The sequence below is a fragment of the Zalophus californianus genome, chromosome 3, assembly GCF_009762305.2.
Source record: "Zalophus californianus isolate mZalCal1 chromosome 3, mZalCal1.pri.v2, whole genome shotgun sequence".
In the NCBI taxonomy this organism is placed as follows: domain Eukaryota; kingdom Metazoa; phylum Chordata; class Mammalia; order Carnivora; family Otariidae; genus Zalophus; species Zalophus californianus.
The window spans coordinates 149,198,954-149,226,258 of NC_045597.1; the positions used below are offsets into that span (position 1 = coordinate 149,198,954).

Consider the following 27,305-nt stretch of genomic DNA (forward strand, 5'->3'; position numbering starts at 1 on the left):
TTCTTAAAGCACATATGTATGCTAATAAGAATGAGCTATTAAGAACAGAAAAATGAAAATGCAGAAAAAACATGGTGGATAATGGCTGCATGAAAGCATGTGGTAGGTTAGTGGATGGGATCAAGGTCAAAAGCGATGGGTTGGCCTTGATATAAGCAGAATGTCTTCCACTATAACAAAAAGGGAAGCAAAGAATATAGGAATGAGTTCTGGAATATGCTAGGACAATGAGGTAGCACTTATTTGATTGCACCTGTTTTTTCAGTGAAATATAAGAGACATCAGATGAAAGAATGTGTCGTAGGCTTTGATGTTAGGGGTCTGAGGAGAGAGAAAGAAGTATACATATCCCTTTTAAAGACTATTAAGTAAAGAAAGGTGTGTTCAAGTCCTTATTATTAAATTAAATACATAGTGCTTTTAAGAATATCTTTAATTATAGTAAAAACATAGGAGGGATGGGTGATGAACCATTGAAAGTGGCATTGGTCTGGTCATTGTCATCTATCTCCTCATGTTAGTCACTTGGGAGATAATCCAAACCCTAATGAATCCCAATTTACTCATTCGTAGAAGTAGGCATCAGGCCAAATCAGTCTGTTTCTTTTAAATTCTCTTATTTTCTCAATAAGGTTTCTGATTCTGGGTAACATTAAGGCTTTGTTTCAGATGATAGGGAAGATAAATTACTCAATACAAGTGTAAATGGTATGTAAGTAAAGTCATAGAGAGAGGAATACATACGAAATTTTCAGATGAAAGTGAATAGACCAATAGTAACAAAGGCTTTACTATCTGGAAACTCATAGTTCCAAAGCATGGGTAAATTTATAACAAACTATTAGCCTGATGATTATTTGGCATAACGGCATGGCGTTAAAGGTAAAAATCTAGAAATAATTCCTTCTTTGCAATTGTTTTTGGTAGGCACTGTGAACATATCTTGCACTCAAAAGGGAATTAATTATTCCCTTAGTCTCCATATAAGTGCTCAATCTTTAAAAGCTTAAATCAAGAATATGCTGATATAGCACAGATTGAAATAACTATAAGATTTATTGGCTATATCTCTGTTGCAGAATTTCAAAGCACGGCAGTGCTTATTTGAGATCACATTTATTTGTACAACTCAAAATATCACCTTTGCAAACTAGTGCCCACTTCCATAGGGCACTAGCAAACTATAAACATTAGTGCCCATTTCTTTCCAAAAACATACAGCTGTAAGATATCTAGGTCTCTACCCAAGAAGTGGTATCCAGTGTCTCATTATGGATTAATATATCTTCTTCAAAGAGAAGGATGGAATTGTTTCTTATCAAGAAAATCATTCATGTCTTCCAGGCTCTCTGTAATATTAGCAAAAAAATATCAAAAACATAAATATAAACTAAGCCTCATAGAAGGAGTAATACATATAGAGGAATAAATAAAAAATTATTTCAGTATTAGCAACTGAAATACTAACATACTTCCTAAATAATATTTAGGAGATAAAAATTATTTCCTAGGGGCGCCTGGGTGGCTCAGTTGGTTAAGCGACTGCCTTCGGCTCAGGTCATGATCCTGGAGTCTTGGGATCGAGTCCCACATCAGGCTTCCTGCTCAGCAGGGAGTCTGCTTCTCCCTCTGACCCTCTTTCCCTCTCGTGCTTTCTATCTCTCATTCTCTCTCTCTCTCTCAAATAAATAAATAAAATCTTTAAAAAAATTATTTCCTAAAGAAATAAAGTTTTATTTCTGTTTTATATATAATAAAATATTTGCTACAGATTGACCTGAATTATTACCTTAAAATCATTGGTTGAGTTATATTATTTCACATTATATGCTCACTACAAAATTATTTTTAAGTCATTGAATAACATACAATTATGTATACAGCCTCTTCTATGCAAATGTAATTTGAAATATCAAAATATTACATATTTTATAAGTAAAGAAAAGGGTAGGAACATTGTTAATAGAATTCTTATGCTTGGAACTTGCAAGCGATATTATTTGGGAAAGACATGGGTGATGATACTGTAGTAGTTAATTTTGATTGCATCATACCATGCACTGATTTGTATCTGTGTAGAAACTCGTGAGGGAATTTAAATGGGAATTTAAAATGACTTACTGTGGAAGAAAGCTGATGCATTCCAGGGGAAAATGTCCTTAATAGAACATATTATATTTTTATTTGGAAAACCGTATCTGGAAATACTCAAAGCAGCCAGCTGTGAAAGCTTTCTTCAAAAGAGCAAATATGAAATTTTCTTTTCAAATGATTTGAAAGAAGGTACATTCTGAATACTTATATATCAAAGAGACCAGAAGCTTTAGAAATGTCTAAAATATACATGTTCTATAAAGTTATCCTCAGATATTTGTGTCTGAGAAAAATCAAAAGTACATATAGGGTTTTTTCAAAAGTTTGTCTTCTGTACATCTCTTTTTGATATGTAAGTTGATTTGAAAATATTTTTTGGAGATGTTCTCTAACATAGACCCTGTAATTTGACTTGGAATATATATGAAATTTTTAATATGAATAATTTTTTAAAAGCAATGACTTTTATTAAATATATTTAGGAATTACCCAGCTTTCAAATTTGTTTCTCTCTCATCAAGAATAAGACATAAATGTGAAGGTTGTATTTTTAGTAGCAGCTGCATAATCTCATTACAGATAGGTCTTTGCTTTTCCCTTTTATTTAAAATAGAACAGTTATTTTATAATGTTATTTTTCTCCATATTATGAAAATATAATGATGTGGGGAACAAAGGCAAAAGAAATGTAGATAAAATTAAATTTTCTCCATCCAGAAAGTTCTCTTGTACTTGTCAATCCCTCTACCAATATAGTTATTTGGATAATGTCAAGATTAAAAGAGGACTTTGTTCAGTTTTATATCATATTGCCATAGTATAACATTACTAATAGTGATTTACAAGACAAAACTGAATAACTGCTATTCTAAAACAAGTATAATGCAAAGAATAACATGAGACAAAGCACTAAATTGTGATTTGGTGTGCGAGCTAAATGAAATATGTGGATCAAACTCCCAATTCACTATTGTATGGAAATAAATTATCCTTGTTAACTGTAGCATCATTTAGATGAGATGAGTGTATTGGGTGAAAACTTTGTTTTATATGTTTTTGTTTTGTCTTGGGATGTGTTCTTTCTGTTGACTGCATAATGGTGTGTTACGTGGGCAACAGAGAGATTGAGCTCAGAGTTTTAGAATCTGATCGATACAAGCCAGTTTTGTGGATTAACTGCTAGAGGTCCATTAAACTGTTGATCAATTTGTGTTTATCAGCTTTGCATTGGGTCCCCTACAAAACCACCTGAGGGCACTCTTTGTCTTGTTAATTTGTGAAACATGGTTACTTTATTACAGTGCCAATGAATGATGGCCTCTCTTTCTTGTTTAACACAAGTTTGTCCATGTCTAATCTTCAACCTCATCCTGGAAGTACTCCCACTTTCTTTAAATCTATACATTATGTAAATGTCTCTTTGTAAACAAAACCTTTACTTTGTATAACAATGAACATTTTAGGACAACTGTGACATGATAAAATTTAAAAATTAACACGTAGGAAGAGTTTTAAACAATGGAAAACAAAGCAACAAACATTCAAAAGTCTGCTGGTTTTAACTTCCATGATGAGACTTCAAAACAGATTCTAACTCAAAGATGTTCTCTCTCAAAATTGTTAAACCTTCCCTGGAAACTCTTTCTGTGTGTGCTCAGCATTATCTGCACAACCTTCTTATAATCCTTTTCTTCCATTAGTTCCTTCCCCCAACATTGGAAATATGCTACCATTTTTTCAGGAAAAAATAATTGCATTGCAAAACTGTTAGATCAGAAAGCAGATCTACAGAAGCTGAATTCTTAATTTGCTTTAAAGCAGAGTTAGAGATTTTAATTAAGGGTTCTTTCAAAGGTAGAGTGACAGAAATATGCAAGAGAACTCTAAATTTTGCTAGTATTTATTCTCCTTAACAACCAGATCTCCAACAACTAGTTTGCGTAATTTTTTATAACTTATTTCATTAGGAAACATGGTTAATATCAGCAGGAGAGGAAAAAGAAGATTGATTTAATAACTCTTTAAAACTTTTAAAATTATATTGAGAAGTGAAAAAAGTAGGAAGTAAACTGCGTAAGTTCTCTTTTAAAAGTCTTTTAATGGTAGACATGAAAATAGAATAAAAATTGTAATGAAATAAAGATAAATACACAGGGGACTTCAGGGGCGACTGGGTGGCTCAGTTGGTTAAACGGCTGCCTTTGGCTCAAGTGATGATCTCAGGGTGTTACAGGATTTTGTGTCCCCTTAGTGCTTGAGATTCTTGGTCATGCTGCTTCAGAGAATGAAGAGGTAGACCAGATGAAGAATGCTGGGCAGCAAAGCAAAGTTTATTGAGCAAGAATACAAAGCTCCCAGAGAGGGAAGGGGACCTGAGTGGGTTGCCTTCCTAGTTTCTAAGTTTAGGGGTTTTAATGAGCTCTTTTGCACAGCTATCTTAAGCAATCAGGGTGTATTGAGTCCTGCCAATCAGGGCTTTGGTCTCATATCTATCTACCTATTAGGTTAATGTCCTCTTGCTGATGGTTTTTTTTTTTTTCTGACATCTGGGGGCTTAGGTCATAACTGACCCTTGCCCATGATATTAACAAATGCTTTTGTGGTGAATTGTCTTATTTTAGGACGTTTTGCAGAAGTCATTTCTGCAAAGGCTTCAAAGCCAAATGTCAGTGTGGTCCTGCCTAAGCTGTAAAACAGGATGTCAGTGCTATTTTATTTTTAGCCGTCCTGACTCCATAGTTTCTTGTTTGGTCCCTGGCCCTGACTACCTAACTGTCCAACTAACTCCCAACAGGGTTCCTGAAGTTGAGCCCCGCAGTAGGCTCCCTGCTCAGCGGGGAGTCTGCTTCTCCATCTCCCTCTGCCCCTTCCCCCCACCGGTGCGCACATGTGCTCTCTCTCAAATAAAATCTTTAAAAATAAATAAACAGGATACTTCAAAATTACACTTCAGGAAATTTTCAAGCACTATTTAGGAGTAGAGCCATGAACTGAAATATAAAAAGAGCCTCATCTACTTTTTTAATAGATAGCTTCAAACTAGAATTAGGGAGTTTGGACAGAAAAAAATGAAAGAATAAAATAGCGAAAATAGAAAATAGGCAATATATAGTTTAAATATTTACAAGATATTCCAACTGTCTTTCTATTACTGACTTTTAGTTTAATCTTACTGTGATCTGAGAACGTACTTGGTATGATTTCTATTTTTTTAAATTTGTTAAAGTCCAGAATGTGGTCTGTTTGAATATCAATTAGATAAAAATTGACTTCTTTACTGAACTGAATTTAATTGACATTATAAAAAACTTGACTCAGAATAAAACACATTTTTATCAAGCTTACATGGAACATTCACCAAATAGACTGCGTTCCAGATAGCTGGAAAATCCCCAAATGTTGAAAATTTTAAAAAATACACTTCTAAATAACCAATATGTCAAAGAAGTCCCCAGAGAAATTGAAATATTTGAACTAAATGGAAATGAAAAATAATACTTATCAAGGACACCAGGTGGCTCAGTCTGTTAAGCATCCAACTCTTGATCTCAGCTAAGGTCTTGATCTCAGAGTCCTGAGTTCAAACCCTGCGTTGGGCTTCATGCTGGGTGTGGAGCCTACTTAAAAAAAATACTTACCAAAATCCATGGAATATGGTGAAAGCAGTGCTTAGATGGAAATTTATAGCACTAAATGTAAATATCTAAAATCAAAAACCTAAGCTTGTACCTTAGGAAAATAGAGAATAATTTTTTTATTATGTTATGTTAATCACCATACATCATTAGTTTTTGATGTAGTGTTCCATGATTCCTTGTTTGCATATAACACCCAGTGCTCCATGCAGTACATGCCCTCTTTAATACCCATCACCAGGCTAACGCATCCCCCCACCCCCTTCCCCTCTAGAACCCTCAGTTTGTTTCTCAGAGTCCATAGTCTTTCATGGTTCATCCCCCCCTCCGATTTGCCCCCCTTCATTCTTCCCTTCTTGCTATCTTCTTCTTCTTCCTTTTTTTTTTAACATATAATGTATTATTTGTTTCAGAGGACAATTTTAACCTAAAAAAGCAGAAGAAAAGAAATAGTAAAAGAGCAGATGTTAATTAACAACATTGAAATTCAAGGCAAACAGTAAATTTAAAAATCAAAAGCTTTTTTCATGAAAAGATCATTCAATTAATAAACCTTGAGCAAGGCTAATCAAGAAAAAAGAAGGCACAAATCATTAGTATAAAAAAGGAAAAATGAATGAGGGCCATTTCATGGAAATTCAGAGGGTAATGAATATTTGTATGCCTGCAAATTTGATAACTTAGGTAAGATTAACAAATTCCTTGAAATATACAAACTACCAAAATTCACAAAAAGAGAAATAGATAATTTTAATAAGTCTATATTCATTTTAAATATTGAATCAATAATCAAAACCTTCCAAAAAAGACATCGCCAGGCCATAATGGTTTCCACTAGTAAATTATACCGAACATTAAAGGAAGAAATGATACAGATTCTTCATAATCTATTCCAGAAAATAAAAGCAGAGGGATACTTAGTAATTCATTATATGATGCTCGTATTATTACCCTAGTATTAATCGTGTCAGATTGTTTGACCGTGCTGTTCAGGTCATCTATATCCTTGCTGATTTCCGGCTTGATCTATTACTTCCTTGATGTAGGAAAGATGTTGGGTTCCAGAGCCAACAGCCAAGAAAGAATTCTCAAGACATCTTTTGCCGTTGCCAGGAATGGCCAGCAATCCTTGTACTGACGGATGAAAGATTACTCCAGACTTTGCTGTGAAAGAGAGGAGAAGGTAAGGGGGTCAACGCTCAGAGACGAAGACCCTTTGCTCCTTTTTGCTCCTGCTTTTATTGGTCCTTCAGGATATCCACAAATCCTTATCACTGTTTCTCAGGCATGTGATGTGTGACAAGGGGTCTTACTGGAACTAGGAGGATCTCTTTACAGGAAAGATACGATATTCTAACCTGTGTGTTCTACGATTCTGCTAAACATAGCCTAAGGGACAATGCATATGTCTCTTAGATCACAGGGCGGCTGTTTGGGCTAAAAAAGCTTCAGAGAAGGCAACTCCCTGCGGCATTCCTACAGCAGAGTGGTCACACGGGCCTCGGCATTCTAAAGGCCCACGCCCTTCTCTGAAACCCTACTCACCCCCAGAGGCCTCTGTGTTACATTTTAGCAAGCCCAGGTATTATGGCTGATTACATGCTCTACACCAACCCCAACAATCTCTGGTGCAAAAAGGTGGTTTTATTAAAGCCCAGGGACAGGACCCGTGGGCAGAAAGAGCTGCACTGAGGTCATGAGCAGTGGCCGATTATATACCTACAAGTTGCGTGGGGGTTAGGGATAGCATAAGTCTCTAAGGAGTTTTGGAAACAAGGTTTCCAGGACCTTTAGGGGCTAGCTATTGTTAAGAAAAGGTCATTTATTACTGTCTAATAAAACCTTGGTCATGAGACCCTTCAGACATATATCTGTGGGTCATATGCTTGGGGGATAATTGCTAACATGTATCTTGCGGGGGTAGAGATAAAGGAAATTTCCAAAGGAATTTTTATATATTAAAGTAGATTTACAGGATCCTGGGGATTAGCTAAGATTGACTTTTGCCCTTAGCAGAGTATTAACATCCAGGCAGCTGAGTCCCTAGAGGGATACTCTGCCTGTTTCAAGGACTTGTGAATGGGCTGAAAGTAGTAAGGAAATTTAATTTTTCTTGTGCCTTTGTTTCCCACATCATAACTGACAGAAGGATGTTAATGTCTCCAACTGTATTGGTCAGCTTGTCTATTTCTCTTAAATTGTGAAATGTTTTCCTCATATATTTTGACATATTTAGGATATATCATTATGTAATGCTCTGCTCATCTTATCCCTGATACAATTCACCATTCTTAATGGTCAGCTTTGTCTCAAACAAATAGTTATTCCAGCTTTTTTTTTTCAGCAGTGAATATCTTTCTTCATCCCTTTACCCTAACCAGTCTGTGTCTTTATATTTAAAGTGCTCATCTTGCAGATAGCAAATTGTTGCGTCTTGTGTTTTATTTACCCTGACATTCTTTGTCTTTTCATTGGTGTATTTAGACTATTTACATTTAAATTATTATTTATATATTTTGATTTAATACTTACTGTTTATAATTGTTTTTTTATACATTGCATTTATTCTAGTTTTTTTTCCTCTTCTTTTTCTGACTTTGGTATGCAATTTCATTCTCTCTCCCTTCTTATCAAAATAATTATACTCCAATGTTTTAAAAAAAACTGCCTTCAAATTTACAATATACAGTTTTAGCTGATCTAAATCTATTTTCAAATAACACTATACTAATTCATGTGTATTAAGGTATTCCCAATTCCATTCTTTCATCTTGTAACATTGCTATCATATATTTTACTTAGCCCCATGCTATATGCTATATTTGCCCAGTAGATTGTTACTATTATTGCTTTAAACAGTTACCTTTTAAATCAATTAACTATAAGCAAAATAACATTTTATTTTTATTATTCTTTCTCCAACCCTCTTTATTTATGTAGATCTCTCTTTATATAGAACTTTTTTTTAATGTAGAACTTCTTTCAACATCTCTTTCACAGTTGGTTTGTTGGAGAGGAATGCCCTCAGTTCTTATTTTTCTGAGAAATTATTCCTCTTTCAATTCTGAAGGATGATTTTGCTAGACAGAATTCTAGACCGGTGATGTTTTTTTCTTTCAACACTCAAAATATTTAGCTCACTCTCCTCTTCCATGCATGGTTTCTGATCTTATAAGCAGTCTGCTGCAAGCCTTACCCTTGTTCCTCTTCAGGTTAGCTGTTTTATTCTTTAGCATCTTTCAAGATTTTGTCTTCTGTTTCTCCAGTTTGAATATAATGTCTTTGAGAGTGTGTGTGTGTATATTGGCATTTTTCCTGCTTGGTGTTCTCTGGGCTTTGTAGATCTAAGGTTTGGAGTCTGTCTTTTTAACTTGTAAAAAGTTTTCAGCTATCACTACTACAAATATTTCTTCTGTTCTATTCTTTCTTTCTCTTTCTGGTATGCTAATTGTGTACTATTTTATACAGTTTGCTATTTTCCATAGTTCTTGATTGTATTGTTTGTTTTTTTTATTATGTTATGTTAATCACCATACATTACATCATTAGTTTTTGATGTAGTATTCCATGATTCATTGTTTGCGTATAACACCCAGTGCTCCATTCAATACGTGCCCTCTTTAATACCCATCAACAGGCTAACCCAGCCTCCCAGCCCTCTCCCCTCTAGAACCCTCAGTTTGTTTCTCAGAGTCCATAGTCTCTCATGGTTCGTCTCCCACTCCGATTCCCCCACTTCATTTTTCCCTTCCTGCTATCTTTTGTTTTTGTTTTTGTTTTTTAAACATATAATGTATTATTTGTTTCAGAGGTACAGGTCTGTGATTCAACAGTCTTACACAATTCACAGCGCTCACCATAGCACATACCCTCCCCAATGTCTATCACCCAGCCACCCCATCCCTCCCACCCCCCACCACTCCAGCAACCCTCAAGTTTCTTTCCTGAGATTAAGAATTCCTCATATCAGTGAGGTCATATGATACATAACTTTCTCTGAATGACTTATTTCGCTCAGCATAATACCCTCCAGTTCCATCCATATCATTGCAAATGGCAAGATTTCATTCCTTTTGATGGCTGAATAATATTCCATTGTATATATATACCACATCTTCTTTATCCATTCATCTGTTGATGGACATCTTGGCTCTTTCCACAGTTTGGCTATTGTGGACATTGCTGCTATAAACATTGGGGTGCACATACCCCTTCAGATCCCTACATTTGTATCTTTGGGGTAAATACTCAGTAGTGCAATTGCAGGTCGTATGGTAGCTCTATTTTCAACTTTTTGAGGAACCTCCATACTGTTTTCCCGAGTGGTTGCACCAGCTTGCATTCCCACCAATAGCGTAGGAGGGTTCCCCTTTCTCAGCATCCCCGCCAACATCTGTTGTTTCCTGACTTGTTAATTTTAGCCATTCTGACTGGTGTGAGGTGGTATCTCATTGAAGTTTTGATTTGAATTTTCCTGATGCCAAGCAATGTTGAGCAATTTCTCATGTGCCTGTTGGCCATTTGGATGTCTTCTTTGGAAAAATGCGTCACTCCTCCCAGGGGAGGAAGGGGAGTCTCCCCGGATCTGCCTCTTGTTGGGTCCCTGCTGGAAGAGCAGTGACCTGACTGTGCCACGGATCATGGTTTATGGCAACCCCGAGCTGAGAACCCACTCTTTGGCTCTGTCTCTGTGCCCGGCTTCCCCGCTCTCCAATACCTGGGAGCTCTGCTGCACTCATGGACCCCGGTCTTTCTGTGACCCCAAGGGTCCTGAGACCACACTGTCTCAGTGAGGGTTCCACCCCCCGAACCCTCCACTCCACCCCCCGCTTAGCCCTGGAGCGACATCCCTCAGCGGAGCAGCCTTCTCAAAGTTACGATTTTGTGCTCCGCTGCTCTATCACTTGCTGTTAGCGGCTGATGGAGGTCCCCTCCCCCACCATCTATCTTCCTGAATGTCACCTCGGATTCACTTCTCCACATGTCCTACCTTCCATAAAGTGGTCGCTTTTCTGTTCAGAGAGTTGCTACTCTTCTTTTCTTTGATCTCCTGTTGAGTTTGTAGGTGTTCAGAATGGTTTGATCCCTATCTAGCTGAATTCCTGGGACCAGATGAAATTTAGGTCTCCTACTCGTCCGCCATCTTGCTCCTTCCCCCTATTGTTTGGTTTTTATTTTTTTCTGTTTGCGTTTCAGTTTGGGAAGAATCTGTTGGGCAGCTTCAAGCTCAGGATTCTTTACTCAGCAATTTCAAGTCTACTGATGATCCTGTTAAAGGCATTCTTCATTTCTGCTACTGTAAATTTAATTTCTACAATTTCCTTTTTATTGTTTTTTAGAGTTTCCATCTCTCTGCTTATATTTTAATGTCTTTTTTCCATTAAAATCATTAATGTATGAATTACATTATTAATGTAATTCGTATGTAATTCATATGAATTCTCTGTCTGATAATTCCAATATCTATTAAGTCTGGTTCTGATGTTTGCCTTATCTGGTCAGCCTGTTTTTACTTGCCTTTATCATGATTTCTGACTTTTTTTTTAAATTAAAATCCAGACACATTGTATCAGATGCTAGGACCTGATGCAAATAAGTCTTTAATGTGAGGTTTCATGTTAATTTTGGGTAACAGTTATACTCTGCTTAATATTTCTTAAACTATGAACACTAGAAGCTTCATACTCCCATAGTGTCCTTGTTTTTTATCTCCTCTCATTTAGAGCTTCCCTTTGTACTGCCTCAGAGAATTTTTGTGTCTTACAGTTCTTTCAGCCTTAGTCTACCATTATTATTTTTTAAAATTATTTATTTTAGAGAGAGAGAGAAAGAGTATGAGTGGGAGGGACAGAGGGAGAGGGAGAGAGAATCTCAAGCAGACTCCATTCTGAGTGTGGAGCCTAACATGGGGCTCAGTCTCACAACCCTGAGATCACAACCTGAGATGAAACCAAGAGTTGAACACTTAACTGACTGTACCACCCAGGTGCCCCTTAATCTACTATTATTATACTCTTTATTAATCAATGTAAAAGTTATATAGAAGTCTGTATTGAAGACTGTTTTGGAAGTTTATAGTGTATATTCTTTTTATTGAAGTATAAATAACATAGAGTGTTATTATTAGTTTTATGTGTATCATATGATTCAGCAGTTCCATACATCTCTTAGTGCTCCTCACAATAAGTGTACTCTTAATCTCGTTATCTATTTCAGCCATCTCCCCACTCCACGTCCTCTCTGGCAACCACCAGTTTGTTCTCTGTATTTAAGAGTCTAGGTTTTTTTGTCTCTGTTTTTGTTTGTTCATTTGTTTTGTTTCTGAAATTCTGCAAACACTCTAGCTCCATCCATGTTGTTGCAAATGGCAAAATTTCATTCTTTTTGATGGCTGAGGGCTCTTTCTGTAGTTTGGCTATTGTTGGTGATGCTGCCATAAACATCAGGGTGCATGTGCCCCTTCATATCAGGATTTTTGTATTTCAGCAAATACCTAGTAGTATTGCTCTGTCATTTGAGGAACCCCTATACTCTTCTCCAGAGCGTTTTTACCAGTTGCATTCCCACCAACAGTGTAGGAGGGTTCCCTTTTCTCCGAATCCTTGCCAACACCTGTTGTTTCCTGTGTTAATTTTAACCATTCTGACTTGTGTGAGGTGATATCTCATTATAGTTTTGATTTGTATTTCCCTGATGATGGGTGATATTGAGCACCTTTATGTGTCTGTTAGCCATCTGTATGTCTTCTTTGGAAAAATATTTATTCATGTCTTCTGTAATATCCCATTGTGTATATGTATTGCGTGTATGTGTGTGTGTGAGTGTGAGTGTGTATAGCACATTTTATTTTGCCATTCATTTATCGATGAACACCTGGGTTGCTTTTGTATCTTGGCTATTGTAAATAATGCTACAATAAGCATAGGGGTGCATATATTTTTCAAATTAATGTTTTTGCTTTCTTTGAGTAAATATCCAGGGGTGGAATTATTGAATCATGTGATAATTGTATTTTTTATTTTCTAAGGGACCTCCATACTGTTTCTCACAGTGGCTGCACCAGTTTGCATTCCCAACAATACACGAGGGTTCCTTTTTCTCCACATCCTCACCAACACTCTTTATTTCTTGTCTTTTTGATTCCAGCCATTCTTGATGGTTAGTGATGTTGAGCACCTTTTCATGCATCTTTTGGCCATTTGTATGTCTTTGGAAAAATGTTCATTCAGATTCTTTGCCCATCTTTAATAAGATTATTTGTTGTTTTGGTGTTGAGTCGTATAAGTTCTTTGTATATTTTGGATATTAATCCCTTATCAGATATATCAGTGGTAGGTGTCTTCTCCCATTTAGTAGGTTGCCTTGTTGTTTCATTGATGTTTTCCTTCACTGTGAAAAAGTTTTTTATTTTGGTATAGTCCCAATAATTTAATTTTACTTTCATTTCCCTTGCCTCAGGAGACCTACCTAGAGGCTAATGTCAAAGTAATGACTTCCTGTGTTTTCTTCTAGGAGTTTTATGGTTTCAGGTCTTACATTTAGGTCTTTAATCCATTTTGAGTTTATTTTTGTTTATGGTGTAAGAAAGTGGCTCAGGTTCATTTGTTCATTCGTTCTTTCTTTTCTTTTTTTATTTTTTTTGGCATGTAGCTGTCTAGTTTTCCCAGATCATTTATTGAAGAGAATGTATTTTCCCCATTATATATTCTTGCCTCATTTGTTATAGATTAATTGACCATATAATTGTGGGTTTATTTTTGGGCTCTCTATTCTGTTCTGTTGATATTTGAGTCTGTTTTTGTGCCAGTATCATAATGTTTTGATTACTACAACTTTGTAGTATATCTTGAAATTTGGTACTGTAGTAACTCCAGCTTTGTTCTTCTTTTTCAAGATTGCTTTGGCTATTTGGGGTCTTTTTTGGCTCCATACATTTTAGTATTCTTTGTTGTAGTTCTGTGAAAAATGTTATTGGTATTTTGTTAAGGATTGTATTAAATCTGTAGATTGCTTGGAGTAGTATGGGCATTTTAATAATCCAATGTTAAATGTTCTTCCAATCCATGAGCATGGAATATCTTTCCATTTGTTTGTGCTATCTTCAATTTCTTTCAAAAGTATTTTTGAATATAGGTCTTTCACCTCCTTGGTTAAGTTTATTCCTAGGTATTTTATTATTTTTGGTGCAATTTTAAATGGGATTATTTTCTTAATTTCTCTTTCTGCTACCTTTTTATTAGTGTATAGAAATGTAACAGATTTCTCTATATTGATATTATATCTTACAACTTTACTGACTTCATTAATCAGTCTAGTAGTTTTTTGGTAGGGCACCTAAATACATAAAGCAACTAATGACAGACATAAAGGAAGAAATTAACAGTAATACAATAATAGTAAGGGACTTTAACACCCATTTACATCAATGGATAGATTGCCCATACAGAAAATCAACAAGGAAACAGTGGAATTGAATGACATGCTAATGTCAGATGGACCTAACAGATGTATTCAGAACATTCCATCCAAAAGCACATTCAAGTGTACATGAAACATTCTCCAGAGTAGATCATGTGTTAGGCCACAAAATAAGTCTCAGTAAATTTAAAATGATTGAAATCATATCATACATCTTTTCTAACCACAATGGTATGAAACTAGAAATGAACCACAGGAAAAATCTGGAAAGAACCTAAATACACGGAGGCTAAATAATTCACCACTAAAGAATCTAGGGGCACCTGGGTGGCTCAGGCAGTTAAGTGTCTCCCTTGGCTCAGATTATGATCCAGGGTCCTGGGACTGAGCCCCGCGTCAGGCTCCTTGCTCAGTGAGGAGTCTGCTTTTCCCTCTCTCTCTGAGCCTCCCCCCACTCATGCACATGCTCTCTCTCTCTCTCAAATAAATCAATAAAATCTTTTAAAAAATGAGTGACCTAACCAATAAATCAAAGAAGAAATTAAAAAATACATGGAGAGGGGGCGCCTGGGTGGCTCAGTCATTAAGCGTCTGCCTTCGGCTCAGGTCATGGTCCCCGGGGTCCTGGGATTGAGCCCCACATCGGGCTCCCTGCTTGGCGGGAAGCCTGCTTCTCCCTTTCCCACTCCCTCTGCTTGTGTTCCCTCTCTCGCTGTCTCTCTCTCTGTCAAATAAATAAAATCTTAAAAAAAAAATAAAAAATAAAAATAAAAAAATAATACATGGAGAAAAGTGAAAATGAAAACACAATGGTCAAAATCTTTGGGATGCAGCAAAAGTGGTTTCAAGGGGAGGCAGTAGCCATACAGACCTACCTCAAGAAATAAGAAAAATCTCAAGTAAGCAACCTAACCTTACACCTGAAGGAGCTAGAGAACCATAGCAAAGATTAGAGCAGAAATCAGTGAAATAGAAGCTAAAAATACCCCAGTAGAACAGAACAATGAAACCAGGAGCTGGTTCTTGAAAAGATAAACAAAATTGATAAACTTTTAGACAAACACGTAAAGAAGAAAGAGAGAGGACTCAAATAAACAAAACCAGAAACGAAGGAGGAGAAATAACAACTGATACCACACAAATACAAAGGATTATGAGAATAGTATGAAAAAGTCTAGAGTTGTGATGCCTTCGACTTTGCTTTTCTTTTTCAAGAGGGTCTTTTGTGGTCCCATACAAATTTTAAGATTGTTTGTTCTAGCTCTGTGAAAAATGCTGGTGGTATTTTGATAGGGATTGCATTTAATGTGTAGGTTGCTTCGGGTAGTGTAGACATTTTAACAGTATTTGTTCTTCCAGTCCATGATCGTGGAATATTTTTCCATTTCTTTCTGTTATCTTCAATTTCTTTCATAAGTGTTCTATAGTTTTCAGAGTACAGATCTTTTACCTCTTTGGTTAGGTTTATTCCTAGGTATCTTACGGTTTTTCATGCAATTGTAATTGGAATCAATTCCTTGATTTCTCTTTCTGCTGCTTTTTTATTGGTGTATAGGAATGCAATAGATTTCTGTATGTTGATTTTGTATCCTGTGACTTTACTGAATAGAAAACCCAGAAATGGACTCACAACTATATGGTCTACTAATCTTCGAGAAAGCAGGAAAGAATATCCAATGGAAAAAAGACAGTCTCTTCAGCAAATGGTGTTGGGAAACTGGACAGTCACATGTAAAAGAATGAAACTGGACCACTTTCTTATACCATACACAAAAATAAATTCAAAATGGATGAAAGATCTAAATGTGAGATAGGAAACAATCAAAATTCTAGAGGAGAACACAGGTAGAAACCTTTTTGACATTGGCCATAGCAACTTCTTACTAGATACATCTCCTGAGGCAAGAGAAACTAAAGCAGAAATAAACTATTAGGACTTCGTCAATATAAAAAGCTTCTGCACAGCAAAGGAAACAATCAACAAAACTAAAAGGCAACCTTCGGAATAGAAGAAGATATTTGCAAATGACATATCTGATAAAGGGTTAGTATCCAAAATCTATAAAGAACTCATCAAACTCAACACCCAAAAAACAAATAATCCAGTTAAGAAATGGGCAGAAGACATATCATCTGGGAAATACAAATCAAAACCACAATGAGATACTACCCCACACCTGTCAGAATGGCTAAAATTAACAACAGGAAACAACAGGTGTTGGCAAGAATGCAAAGAAAAGGGAACCCTCTGACACTGTGGGTGGGAATGCAAACTGGTGCATCCACTCTGGAAAACAGTATGGAAGTTCCTCAGAAAGTTAAAAATAGAACTCTCCTATGACCCAGCAATTGCACTACTAGATATTTACCCAACAACACAAAAATACTGATTTGAAGGGGTACATGCATGCCAATGTTTATGGCAGTATTATCTACAATAACAAAACTATGGAAAGAGCCCACGTGTCCATCAACTGATGAATGGATAAAGAAGTGTGTGTGTGTGTGTGTGTGTGTGTGTGTATTTATATATATATAGGAATATTACTCAGCCATCAAAAAGAATGAAATCTTGCCATTTGCAATGACGTGGATGAAGCTAGAGTGTATTATGCTAAGCGAAATAAGTTAGAGAAAGACAAATACCATATGATCTCAGTCATATGTGAAATTAAGAAACAAAACAGATGAAAATAGGGGTAAAAAAAGAGGGGCAAATCAAGAAACAGATTCTCAACTATAGAGAACAAACTGAAGATGGGTAGGGATAGGATAAATGGGTGAGGGGCACTTTTTGTGATGAGCACTGGGTGTTGTATGTAAATGATGAATCACTAAATCCTACACCTAAAACTAATATAACACTGTATGGTAATTAACTGGAATTTAAATAAAAACTTGAAACTAAAAAAAAAAAAATCTAAACAATTTATATGCACTGTGTTCTGATTTATTGTGCAAAGGATACTGAAAACAATTTTTTTGAAGCATTAAACATAGCTAATTAAATTCTTTCAGTCATCAATATCAAGAATCCAATAAAACACCACTTTATAATGCGTTAAGTGTGTAATGTACCAAAATATTTTTAACAATAAAAATAAGAACAATTATTTTTAAAATCTCTCAAAAATCTTAGACACCCATACCTTTTTTAACTGTATAAACTTATAGATTATAATTAAATATTTTATTATTAATAAATATAAAAACAACAGTTTTAATAGGCTCTGGCATACAAGCTTGCATTTTATTTGTAGTGTTATTGCTTACCAGAAGAGATGGCTCTGTGATCTCATTTCTGATAAACTTTACATTTTTTTCCTCTCTTGTTTTTCATGATTGCTGTTGGTCAGAAAATGCAGGTGTTCCAATTAATGAGGGGGAGGGTGTCAAAACAAACTTGTAAATTCAGTAATGCTTGAAAGATCCAGGATTTTTTAAAAATGTATATTACAATATCTTAAGATTATAGCTTTCTCATAATTTACAAAGGTCTCTAATCTATTTCTCAGAGAAAGCAACTTCAGAAAATAAATCTACTGCTAATTTTCCCTAATGACTCTCTGCCAGACTATATATAAATCAATATATTCAGTCACATCTCTTTTAGATGATCTTATAAAGTCAAAGACTTGTGGAAGATTGGACCATTATATTTTTGAGACAGTTTTAACAGTTAATTTTCATAATTCAAAGAAAGATGAATACTGAGGAGAAAAGAATAATACCAGTTTATTAGTAAATCTTTTATTTTTTTTTGTAATCTCTACAAAAAAATGTGGGGCTTAAACTCATGTTCCCAAGATCAAGAGTCACATGCTCTACTGACTGAGCCAGCCAGTCACCCCATCAGCAAATGTTTTAAACTGATTTTATATAGCTTAATTTTCACATCAATATAAAATAGTTTAACCAAAAAGGCTACAATATTCCACATAGAGATAGTGTGGATTTAGACTCATTTCCTTTATCTATGGAATTCAGTTAGCTATGGTTTTGTGATTTAATGGTAATATGTACATTGCTTATGTTCTTCATTCATTTCTTTTTCTTTTTTTGTCTTCTCCATAAACAGATATTTATTGATCTTTTACTATATCTCAGATAAAGCCTGGGAATTTAAAACTGTGAATAAGGCAAAGAACTTGAAGTCTACTGATAGAGGCAAATAAATAAATGAATAATATTTAAATATATAAAAATTAGATGAAAATTTGGCCTTGCTATTAATCACGCTATGTAATAGATACTGCTAAAAGTTGACAGGAAACAGTATTTCTCCCGAGTCCGTATTGTAACATTCAAAGTCTCATAATTATCCTCTTTACTTGAGTGACTGCTTTCTTGTCAATGATGGATCCAACCTCTGGTACTTCTCAATCAAGATTGCTGGAAACTCATTTTTAAGTTGTTCTTGCTTCATGACAGCAACAAATCCAGACCTGATCTGTGCAAATGTTAACCCCACCTCAGAAATATTTATGGCCATCCCTGCCTTTACAAAAATTGTTTCCTACTACCCCTTACCCAGATGCCCATGGTTTCTCTGGTGAGCAATCTCCCTTGTTGCAGCAAGTTAAGAAATGTAACATTCTGGATAACAGATTGTCTCTGATAGTTTTTATTAGGTGAGTTTTATTAATACTGACTGAAAATGCTTATATAATGCTAGATTTTTTTAGCTATTTAATTACATGGTTTCTGTTTTATATTTCTTTTCTTTGTAATTTTTTGTATTATAATGAGCAAATATTAAGGGCACAAAACAACACTTTATTTTAAACTCAACTAAAGGGTTAAAAAGCACATAAATGTTAGAAAAGAGAGATTTCTTGAAATTATCAAAAATGATAGATAAGGCAAATAACATACTGATCAGGAAATCAGAACATCCTCTGTAGTTTATAATTCAAATACAAAGTACTTTAAAATATAAGTAACAAATTAAATGTCAAATATATGACTTTGACGTGTAAGCAAAAGAATTTCACCATAAACAAAAATGTTATTTGCTAATAAAAATACTTTATTAAATATTTAATGTTTCTCTACTTAACCAGATTTTATGAAACTGTTGAATTTCAGATAAACTTGTTTTTTACATGGTTGAGAAAGAAAAAAATGATATTAGATGTGGATATAACAGTAGATTTGCAAATGTTTAGAATAATAATTGTTTTCCTCACAAAATTCTCATCATTTTGTACAGTTTTGTCCATGGTCATTCATTTTTTTTCAGTAGTTTTAAGCACTTATTATAGGTCAAGTACCATGATAGATGATGATACTAAAGGGGGAGAGTGAGGTTCTTGTCTCACGGGGTCAAAGAATGAATATTGCAGACGAAGGAGAGTGAGAAAAGTGATAGAATTTTATTAAGCAAGGATACAGAAAACACTCTCAACAGTGAGAGGGGTCCTGACCAGCTTGCCAGTGTGGGCCTCCCCCAACAGTCTTTTATTTAGAACTGACCAGGGAGCTTATAGCCTTAACATTGTTGTGACATCTCGGTTTGAGTAAGGACTGAGGATAACATCTTTAATGGCTTACTTCTTCTTTGGGGTCTGGTTATTCTTTGTTGGCCACAATGTGACTGCCATAAAAAGACCCCACCTCTGACGCCCAGGGCGGGGTGGTCTAGTTTGTTTCCTTATCTCTGATTTCCTTATGCCTCAGCATTTCTGGGAGTTTTGGTGAGCCTGATCACCTAGTCTCCTACCTATCCCTACCTAGCCCTGCCTGTCCCTTACTCAATGAGACCCTTCAGATGTATATTGGTGGGTCATATGCTTGGGGGATGATTGCCAACATGTATCTTGGGGGGTAGAGATAAAGGAAGTTTCCAAAGGACTTTTTATATGTTAAAGTAGACTTACAGGATCCTGGGGGTTGGGGTTGCCCTTTGCCCTTAGCAAAGTGTCAACATCCAGGCAGTTGGGTCCCTAGACGAATGTCACTTTGCCTGTTTCAAGGACTTGTCAGTGGGCTGTAAGTAGTAAGGAAATCTAATAACTTTTCTTCTGCCTTCAGTTCCCACATCAATACAAATATGAACAACCATATGATGGGCCTTATATTTCTTTCATAAAACTACGTATGCACAGGTGACTGAGGAAGTTTTCTTACTGGGTGATATGTGACAGCTCTAGCTATACTACGTAAATGAATGGAAATATTGACAGTACCGGTACTAAAAATTGCCATGTATCAAATGTTTACTCTGTGGTCTGCACTGTGTTAATAGAGATTTTATATGCATTGCATCACTTAACCCTCATAAGTACACTGTGAGGTGGTTGCTATTATGATGGCCTTTTTAAAAATGAAGAAAATAATATTTTTATAGGTTAAATATTTGTTCAAGGTTATAAAGATGGTGGAGTCAGAACCTTATGTTATTCTTAGAGCTAGCATGCCTTTTTAATGTTAACATCAAATTTTATACACTTAATTACTTGGAGGAAGCTTCAGAATGCTGCTTTTAAAGAATGTGCATATAGTTGTAAAAGAAGTCAACTGCTCTGCTCTGATCAAGGGGATAAAATCTAAAATGAGAAGAGGATTTTCTGCTTGGTGCCAAAAAAGTATAAAACCAATTACACCCAGACATAAGGCCTGGAAAAGAGATGGCACAGGGAGCATAGGGGGATAATGAAGGTGTGTGGGTGTTATTGGAGGGTTTCTTATGCTCTCCAAAGTGAATTATCAAACAAAAAAGAATAAGCTTTGCTAATTTAAGGAAATTATTTTTCTAGGGCAACATTTCTGCAATTGGTTTCCCAGAAAATTCATCCACTGAGATAATGATTGGGGGTATGGGAAGAAAAAGAAAGTGAATATTTCTCTGGCCAAATGCATTTGGAAAATATGATGCACTATTCAATATTCACAAATTCCATTAGCATAGTAAAGATCCCAAAAATTTCAGTAGTATGAAAACCTACTTGACTTAACTCAGTATTTATCACCCATTCAATAATTTTTCAAAGTTAGTGGTATTAATTTGCTGCAAAACGTGCTTTGGGAAATGTTGGTTTATGGATACACAAAATATATTTAGGAATAAGAAACAAATACAAATTCAAATTATATTTTATATAAGGACAAGTTTTAACTTATTTGCAGTTTCTTAATAATTGCAAGTTTTTAAAAAGTATGCTTGAATTTTACATATTTTTCCTAATCTGCACATTAAGTAATAAATGCCTTTGATGAGGGTAAGAGGTCTAATAAAAAACATCAGTTTTAGAACAAACAAGGGATCAATAGTAAATGTGTTGTCTTCTCTCCTGCTGAGAATAGAAGTCTGGGTATGACACAATCTACACATATATTTGATTTATAACCCTGCACATTATTATGGCATTTTATAATAGAGTATGGTAAATTCTATGACAAGTAAACCTATTCTAAGTATGTATTAATCCTTTACAAAAATTCAGAAGTTCTCATTGATATGGATTTTGGGCTCCAGTGCATACTGGCATTACGTGGTGATTATCTTCATTAGGAAATTCTGAGGAAAGTTAATGAAATTTGTCTTAAGAGGTGCTTCAGGAAAATACTACTTTCTTCTCATGGCAATTCACAAATGAAATGATAGATGCCTTAAAATAAGTCAGCAAAAAAAAAAGCATGACATATAAAAGAATTGTTTTCAATAATTTGAATTCAAATTAAGCTAAACCTTGAGTAGACCTTTGTAGTATACACTTATTTTCCCCTAACTGATAAATATGCATCATAAAACTCAGGTAGAGGATTATGATTTTAAAAAGCTGGTGATTATATATAGTCTTGGAATATTAATTTTTCTTTTTTTTCTTTAGATTTTGGAAGTGCTCAGTGGTTTTCTTTTCAACCATGAAAATGGCTTGGCAGGATTTCTTGTGCCAAATAGTTATTCAGATACTATTTTATACTATGTAAAAATTTGGGCAACAATGTAATTTCCTTCTGAATTTATATACGGGGCACAGAGAAAACATTTTAGAATATAACTTTACTTAATCAATATTACTTATTTTAGTTACTTAAAGGGAGTTTCTCTGTGAGCGCACACACCTTGTGTGTTTGTATGTTTTATCATATGTATTCTATATATTTTTATTTTTTTAAATATTTATTTATTTATTTTAGAGAGAGAGAGCATGAGCGAAAGGGGCAGAGAAAGAGGGAGAGAGACCCTGAGATCATGACCTGAGCTGAAACCAAGAATCAGGTGGTTATCAAACTGTACCACCCAGGCGCCCAATGTATTCTATATATTACATATATAATATATGTATATATTATATAATATATATGTAAAATAAGCATGTGTATATATAAACATATATGCAAATATATGTATGTGTATAAACAAATGCATACATGTGTACATATCTTGGTTTAATGTTGTTTTTGTTAACATAGAACTATATTTTGTTCCTATCATGGTGCTCAAGTACACTGTGATGATGAACAACCTTATTTCATCAGCCAACTTGTCTCAAGGGTGTGCAGTTAAAAATTAATGGTAAAGAATCATGGAACACTACATCAAAAACTAATGATGTAATATATGGTGATTAACATAACAATAAAAATTTAAAAAAAAAACCACTAATAGATAAGTAGGTAACTGGGAAAAGTCAAAATATAAGCTTCCAACTAAGATCTTAATAGTTGCAAGCTATTTATTATGTACTAAAATTTATATTAAAATTTTTATATAAAAAAATTAATGGTAAAAATTCTCTTTATACTACTTCAATAAAAATGAGACCAAATGTAAACTTACTACATAGTTATCATAAATGCCATTTTCATTGATGAATATTTACTCAAATAAAATCAGGAATACATGTTTTTATAATATATCTACCCTTAATTTCACGTTATTTGGGATTATGTTACTACTTAATTGAAAACAAAATGAAACAATTTTGGGGTGCCTGCATGGTGCAGTCGGTTAAGCATCTGACTCTTGGTTTTGGCTCAGGTAGTGAACTCAGGATTGTGAGATCAAACCCCACTGAGCCCAGATTCTGCTTAAGTTTCTCCCTTAGCCCTTCCCCCTCACACTCTTTAAATAAATAAATAAATAAATAAATAAATCTTTAAGAAAAACCCAACACTTTCAATAATTTCTAAAGTAACGGTTATTTTTCTGGAATTTTATAAAGCTAAAAGTTCATTAAAGAATATATAGATTTCAATAGAACAAATTAAATTTTCTCCAGTATATTTTCTGTTAAAAGTAGTATGTTACGTACTGAAGGGGTAAGGAAGATAAGTAATTCACTAATATTTTTGATCAAAGACTTCATTGACTAGCAGTGAAATAAGTTTATGTACAAACAAGTACAACATGCGTAATAAAACTCTCACTAAAAATTCATACTACCCAGGGCACCTGGGTGGCTCAGTTGGTTAAGCGACTGCCTTCGGCTCAGGTCATGATCCTGGAGTCCCGGGATCGAGTCCCGCATCGGGCTCCCTGCTCAGTGGGGAGTCTGCTTCTCCCTCTGACCCTCCTCCCTCTCATGCTCTCTGTCTCTCATTCTCTCTCTTGCAAATAAATAAAATCTTAAAAAAAATTTAAAAAATTCATAATATCCAAAATGTGTAGAATGTAATACAAATTATTTTGTATTTCAATTTGTATACCTGTTTTATTTTTATATATTTTAAAGTATCCCTGAGGCTCTGTTTATTTATAATTATTGCTTCAACAAACAATTACAAATACTCTTGAAACAAATGAAAAAAAATCTCAACAACAACAAAAAAGGAAATTATATAAAAGAAACCAATGGAAACTGTATAACTTTTTTTTTTAAAGATTTTATTTATTTATTTGACAGAGAGAGAGGGAGACACAGCGAGAGAGGAAACACAAGCAGAGAGAGTGGGAGAGGGAGAAGCAGGCTTCCTGCTGAGCAGGGAGCCCGATGTGGGGCTCGATCCGGGAAACTGTATAACTGAAAAACAAAATAGTAAGGAAAAAAACCTGCTTGATGGGCTTAATAGTAGAGTGGAGACAACAGAGGATAGAGTAAGTGAACTTGAGAAAGATCAATAGTTTACTTAATCCGAACAACAGAGAGAAAAATGATGGGGAAGACATGAACAGAGCCTCTGGGACTTCTAAGATAATAATAATAGATTGAATTTTTTATTCGAATCCCTGAAGGAAGGAGTAAGAGAGTGGGTCTGAACAAATATTCAAAGAAATAATGACTGAGCACTTATACCAAATCTGGAAAAAGACACAAACCTATAGATTGAAGAAATCCAGAGAAATGTGAATAGAATAAATCCATAGAAATACCCATGAAGATGTATCCTAATTAACTTATGAATACTAAAGACAAAACGTTTATAAATAGCCAGAGAGTGAGGCCCCTGGGTGGCTCAGTTAAGCGTCTGCCTTTGGCTCAGGTCATGATCCCAGGGTCCTGGGATCGAGCCCCACATCGGGCTCCCTGCTCCGCGGGAAGCCTGCTTCTCCCTCTCCCACTCCCCCTGCTTGTGTTCCTGCTCTCCCTGTCCCTCTCTGTCAAATAAATAAATAAAATCTTTAAAAAAATCCGGAGAAAGATGACCCTTACATGTAGAGGAATATCAATTTAAATAGGAGTATATTTCTTATCTGAGATTATAGAGGTCAGAAAGAAGTGGCACAACATTTTAAGTGCTGAAAGAAAAGAACCGGCAAAATTGCATCACGTATCCAGAGAATAGTATAGCAAGACAATGTTAGAAGCAGGGAAAACAATGAGAAGGCTGTTATGATAATGCAGGAGATAAACGATAGTGAACCTAGAAGTCAGGGTTCTTATTTTTTTGACTACTGTTGCTTTTATTCTGAATCAAGGTTTATATATTAATTTGTTAGAATTCATTAGGGAATAGACATGAATTTGTATTTATTATTAATGTTTCAACTTTAAACATATAATTAAGGAAAACAAATAGTGACAAAAATATGTGACATATTTTTTAAAATAAAGAACAATTTAAAAGGATTTTCCTAGAAGCCTATATAATGGCACAGGAAAAAAGTCATTAGAGGTTTTTCAACCAAAAATAGGAGTAATCATGTTAAAATTGGAGTTAATAGGAAAATACTCTATATCTCTTATATTTAGGAAAGGCAGTGCTACAACTGGGATTTTTCCTAAGCAATGTAAAAAATATTTGTTTGAATTAGCAATCACTTTTTAATTTCACTTATGAGGAGAAATGTATTGATGTTTAATGCTCCTATGACTAAAAAGAATTAAAGACTGAATTTATGAATCAGTTTTTTATTCTGTAAATTAATAGAGAAACATAAGCTCCATGTGGATACAACAATCTAAAATGTAAGGATTGTGTATGATCTATTTTAAAGATGAAAAAGGAATAATTTGATTGAATTTTTAAATGAGTAAGATATATGTATCTTATGTGATTAAGCTAATTTTGCAGAACATCCTACTTTATTTTTTTAAAGATTTTTATTTATTTATTTGGCAGAGAGAGAGAGAACACAAGCAGGGGAAGGGGCAAAAGGAGGGGAAGAAGCAGGCCCCCCACTGAGCAAGGAGCCTAATACAGGACTCTATCCCAGGACCCTGGGATCATGACCTGAGCCAAATGCAGATGCTTAACTGACTGAGCCACCCAGGCACCTGAGAACGTCCCTGCTTTAATTCATCAGTTTAAGCCATTAGTTAATGTCTGCCTTTGACTTTTCTGAGAAAATATACATGTATTCTGAGTTTTTAAAAATTGGAGAATTATAATGATTAGAGAAAGAATTACATACGTAGATTACAGAATTATATAGTATTCTGACGGGTAGGAGTGTGTTGACTCATTGAGATTAAATCTTCATTTACAGAGAAGTCAACAAAGAAGGAAAGTTGTCTAGACCATTTCCCTAGACTTTGAGGGATGCATTTTTGCAAGGATATTTATGATAGAAAGTTTTTAGAAGCTCATTAATAAGGCAATTGATAAAAAAATAATGTCAATAAGCCTGTGACTGTGTCTCATGTTATAACTCAGTAACAAGTATATATCATCATTTCTTTTAATATATAACCATCTCAGAAAAGTTTATATAATTTGTAAAGTTTGCCATATAAATTATCTTTAGAGCATACTGATGGAGTTTAGATTAAAATATTTTTTAAAATAATTGAAGTGCTTTATAAGTAATTGAAGTAGTCAATGATGTATATACTAGATGGAAACCATCTATTGACTAAATATTTTGCCACCTTTCATCAAATTAAAGAAGGATAAATTACAAAGTCAGAGTTCTAATGATATGTGTATTGTACTTTATTCACATCGTTATGTCCTTCAGTAATTTAAATTTTTCTTTCTTTCCTGGGTTCTGAAAATCTTTAATGGGGCCTTGACATTGATACATAAGTTATGAATTATCTCTAGTCAGAAGTCTTGAAACCATTGACTGATTACACAGAGTTTAGCATTAATAAAGAACAACCATTTTCAGGTCTTTATTTTGCTTCCTTTGTTGCTATAAAACACCAAGTTTGTATTCAAATGAATACCTTTTAAAAGTTGCTTTGCATTTATACATTTGAAATCATATATATATATATATGTTTTAATTACTATGAACACATTTTGGAAGTATATGTAGAAATATTTAGTTATATGTGCAGTTCATTAGGCATCTATCAAATTCCAATAAAGTCCTGCATTAATATACTTTATGATAATCCAAATTTATTTTAATTGGATTCTTTTTTGGCTTTTGGCCTTTATCAGTTTAGTACTCAAATGGGGACAGACTAGAATGGGTGGGGATTGGGGAATAGTATAGTGTCCTGATAACTCAGCTGTGTAAATGTGTCACTATCTTTACTTTTTGCTTCTCGTGAGAGTATATATACTGAATGAAAATTAAGTTTTTCACTAATAATATGTTTCATGCAATGCAATAGTTATCATGCTATAGTTCTTTTAGTGCTTCTTTTTTTTATTAAACTAATGTATTATTTGTTTCAGGGGTACAGGTCTGTGATTCATCAGTCTTACACAATACACAGCGCTCACCATAGCACATACCCTCCCCAGTGTCCATCACCCAGCCACCCCATCCCTCTCACCCTTCTCCCCTCCAGCAGCCCTCAGTTTGTTTCCTGAGAT

General features: G+C 34.7%; 1 long non-coding RNA gene across 1 annotated transcript in view; it reads left to right on the forward strand.

Moving 5' to 3' along the window:
• Nucleotides 1-6,906, forward strand: part of LOC113919285 — a 62,729-nt gene extending 55,823 nt beyond the window's left edge. Inside the window, exon 3 of the long non-coding RNA XR_003518935.1 lies at nt 6,776-6,906. This is a non-coding gene — a long non-coding RNA (uncharacterized LOC113919285). The remainder of the gene's footprint in view (nt 1-6,775) is intronic.
• The last annotated feature ends 20,399 nt before the right edge of the window (nt 6,907-27,305 follow it).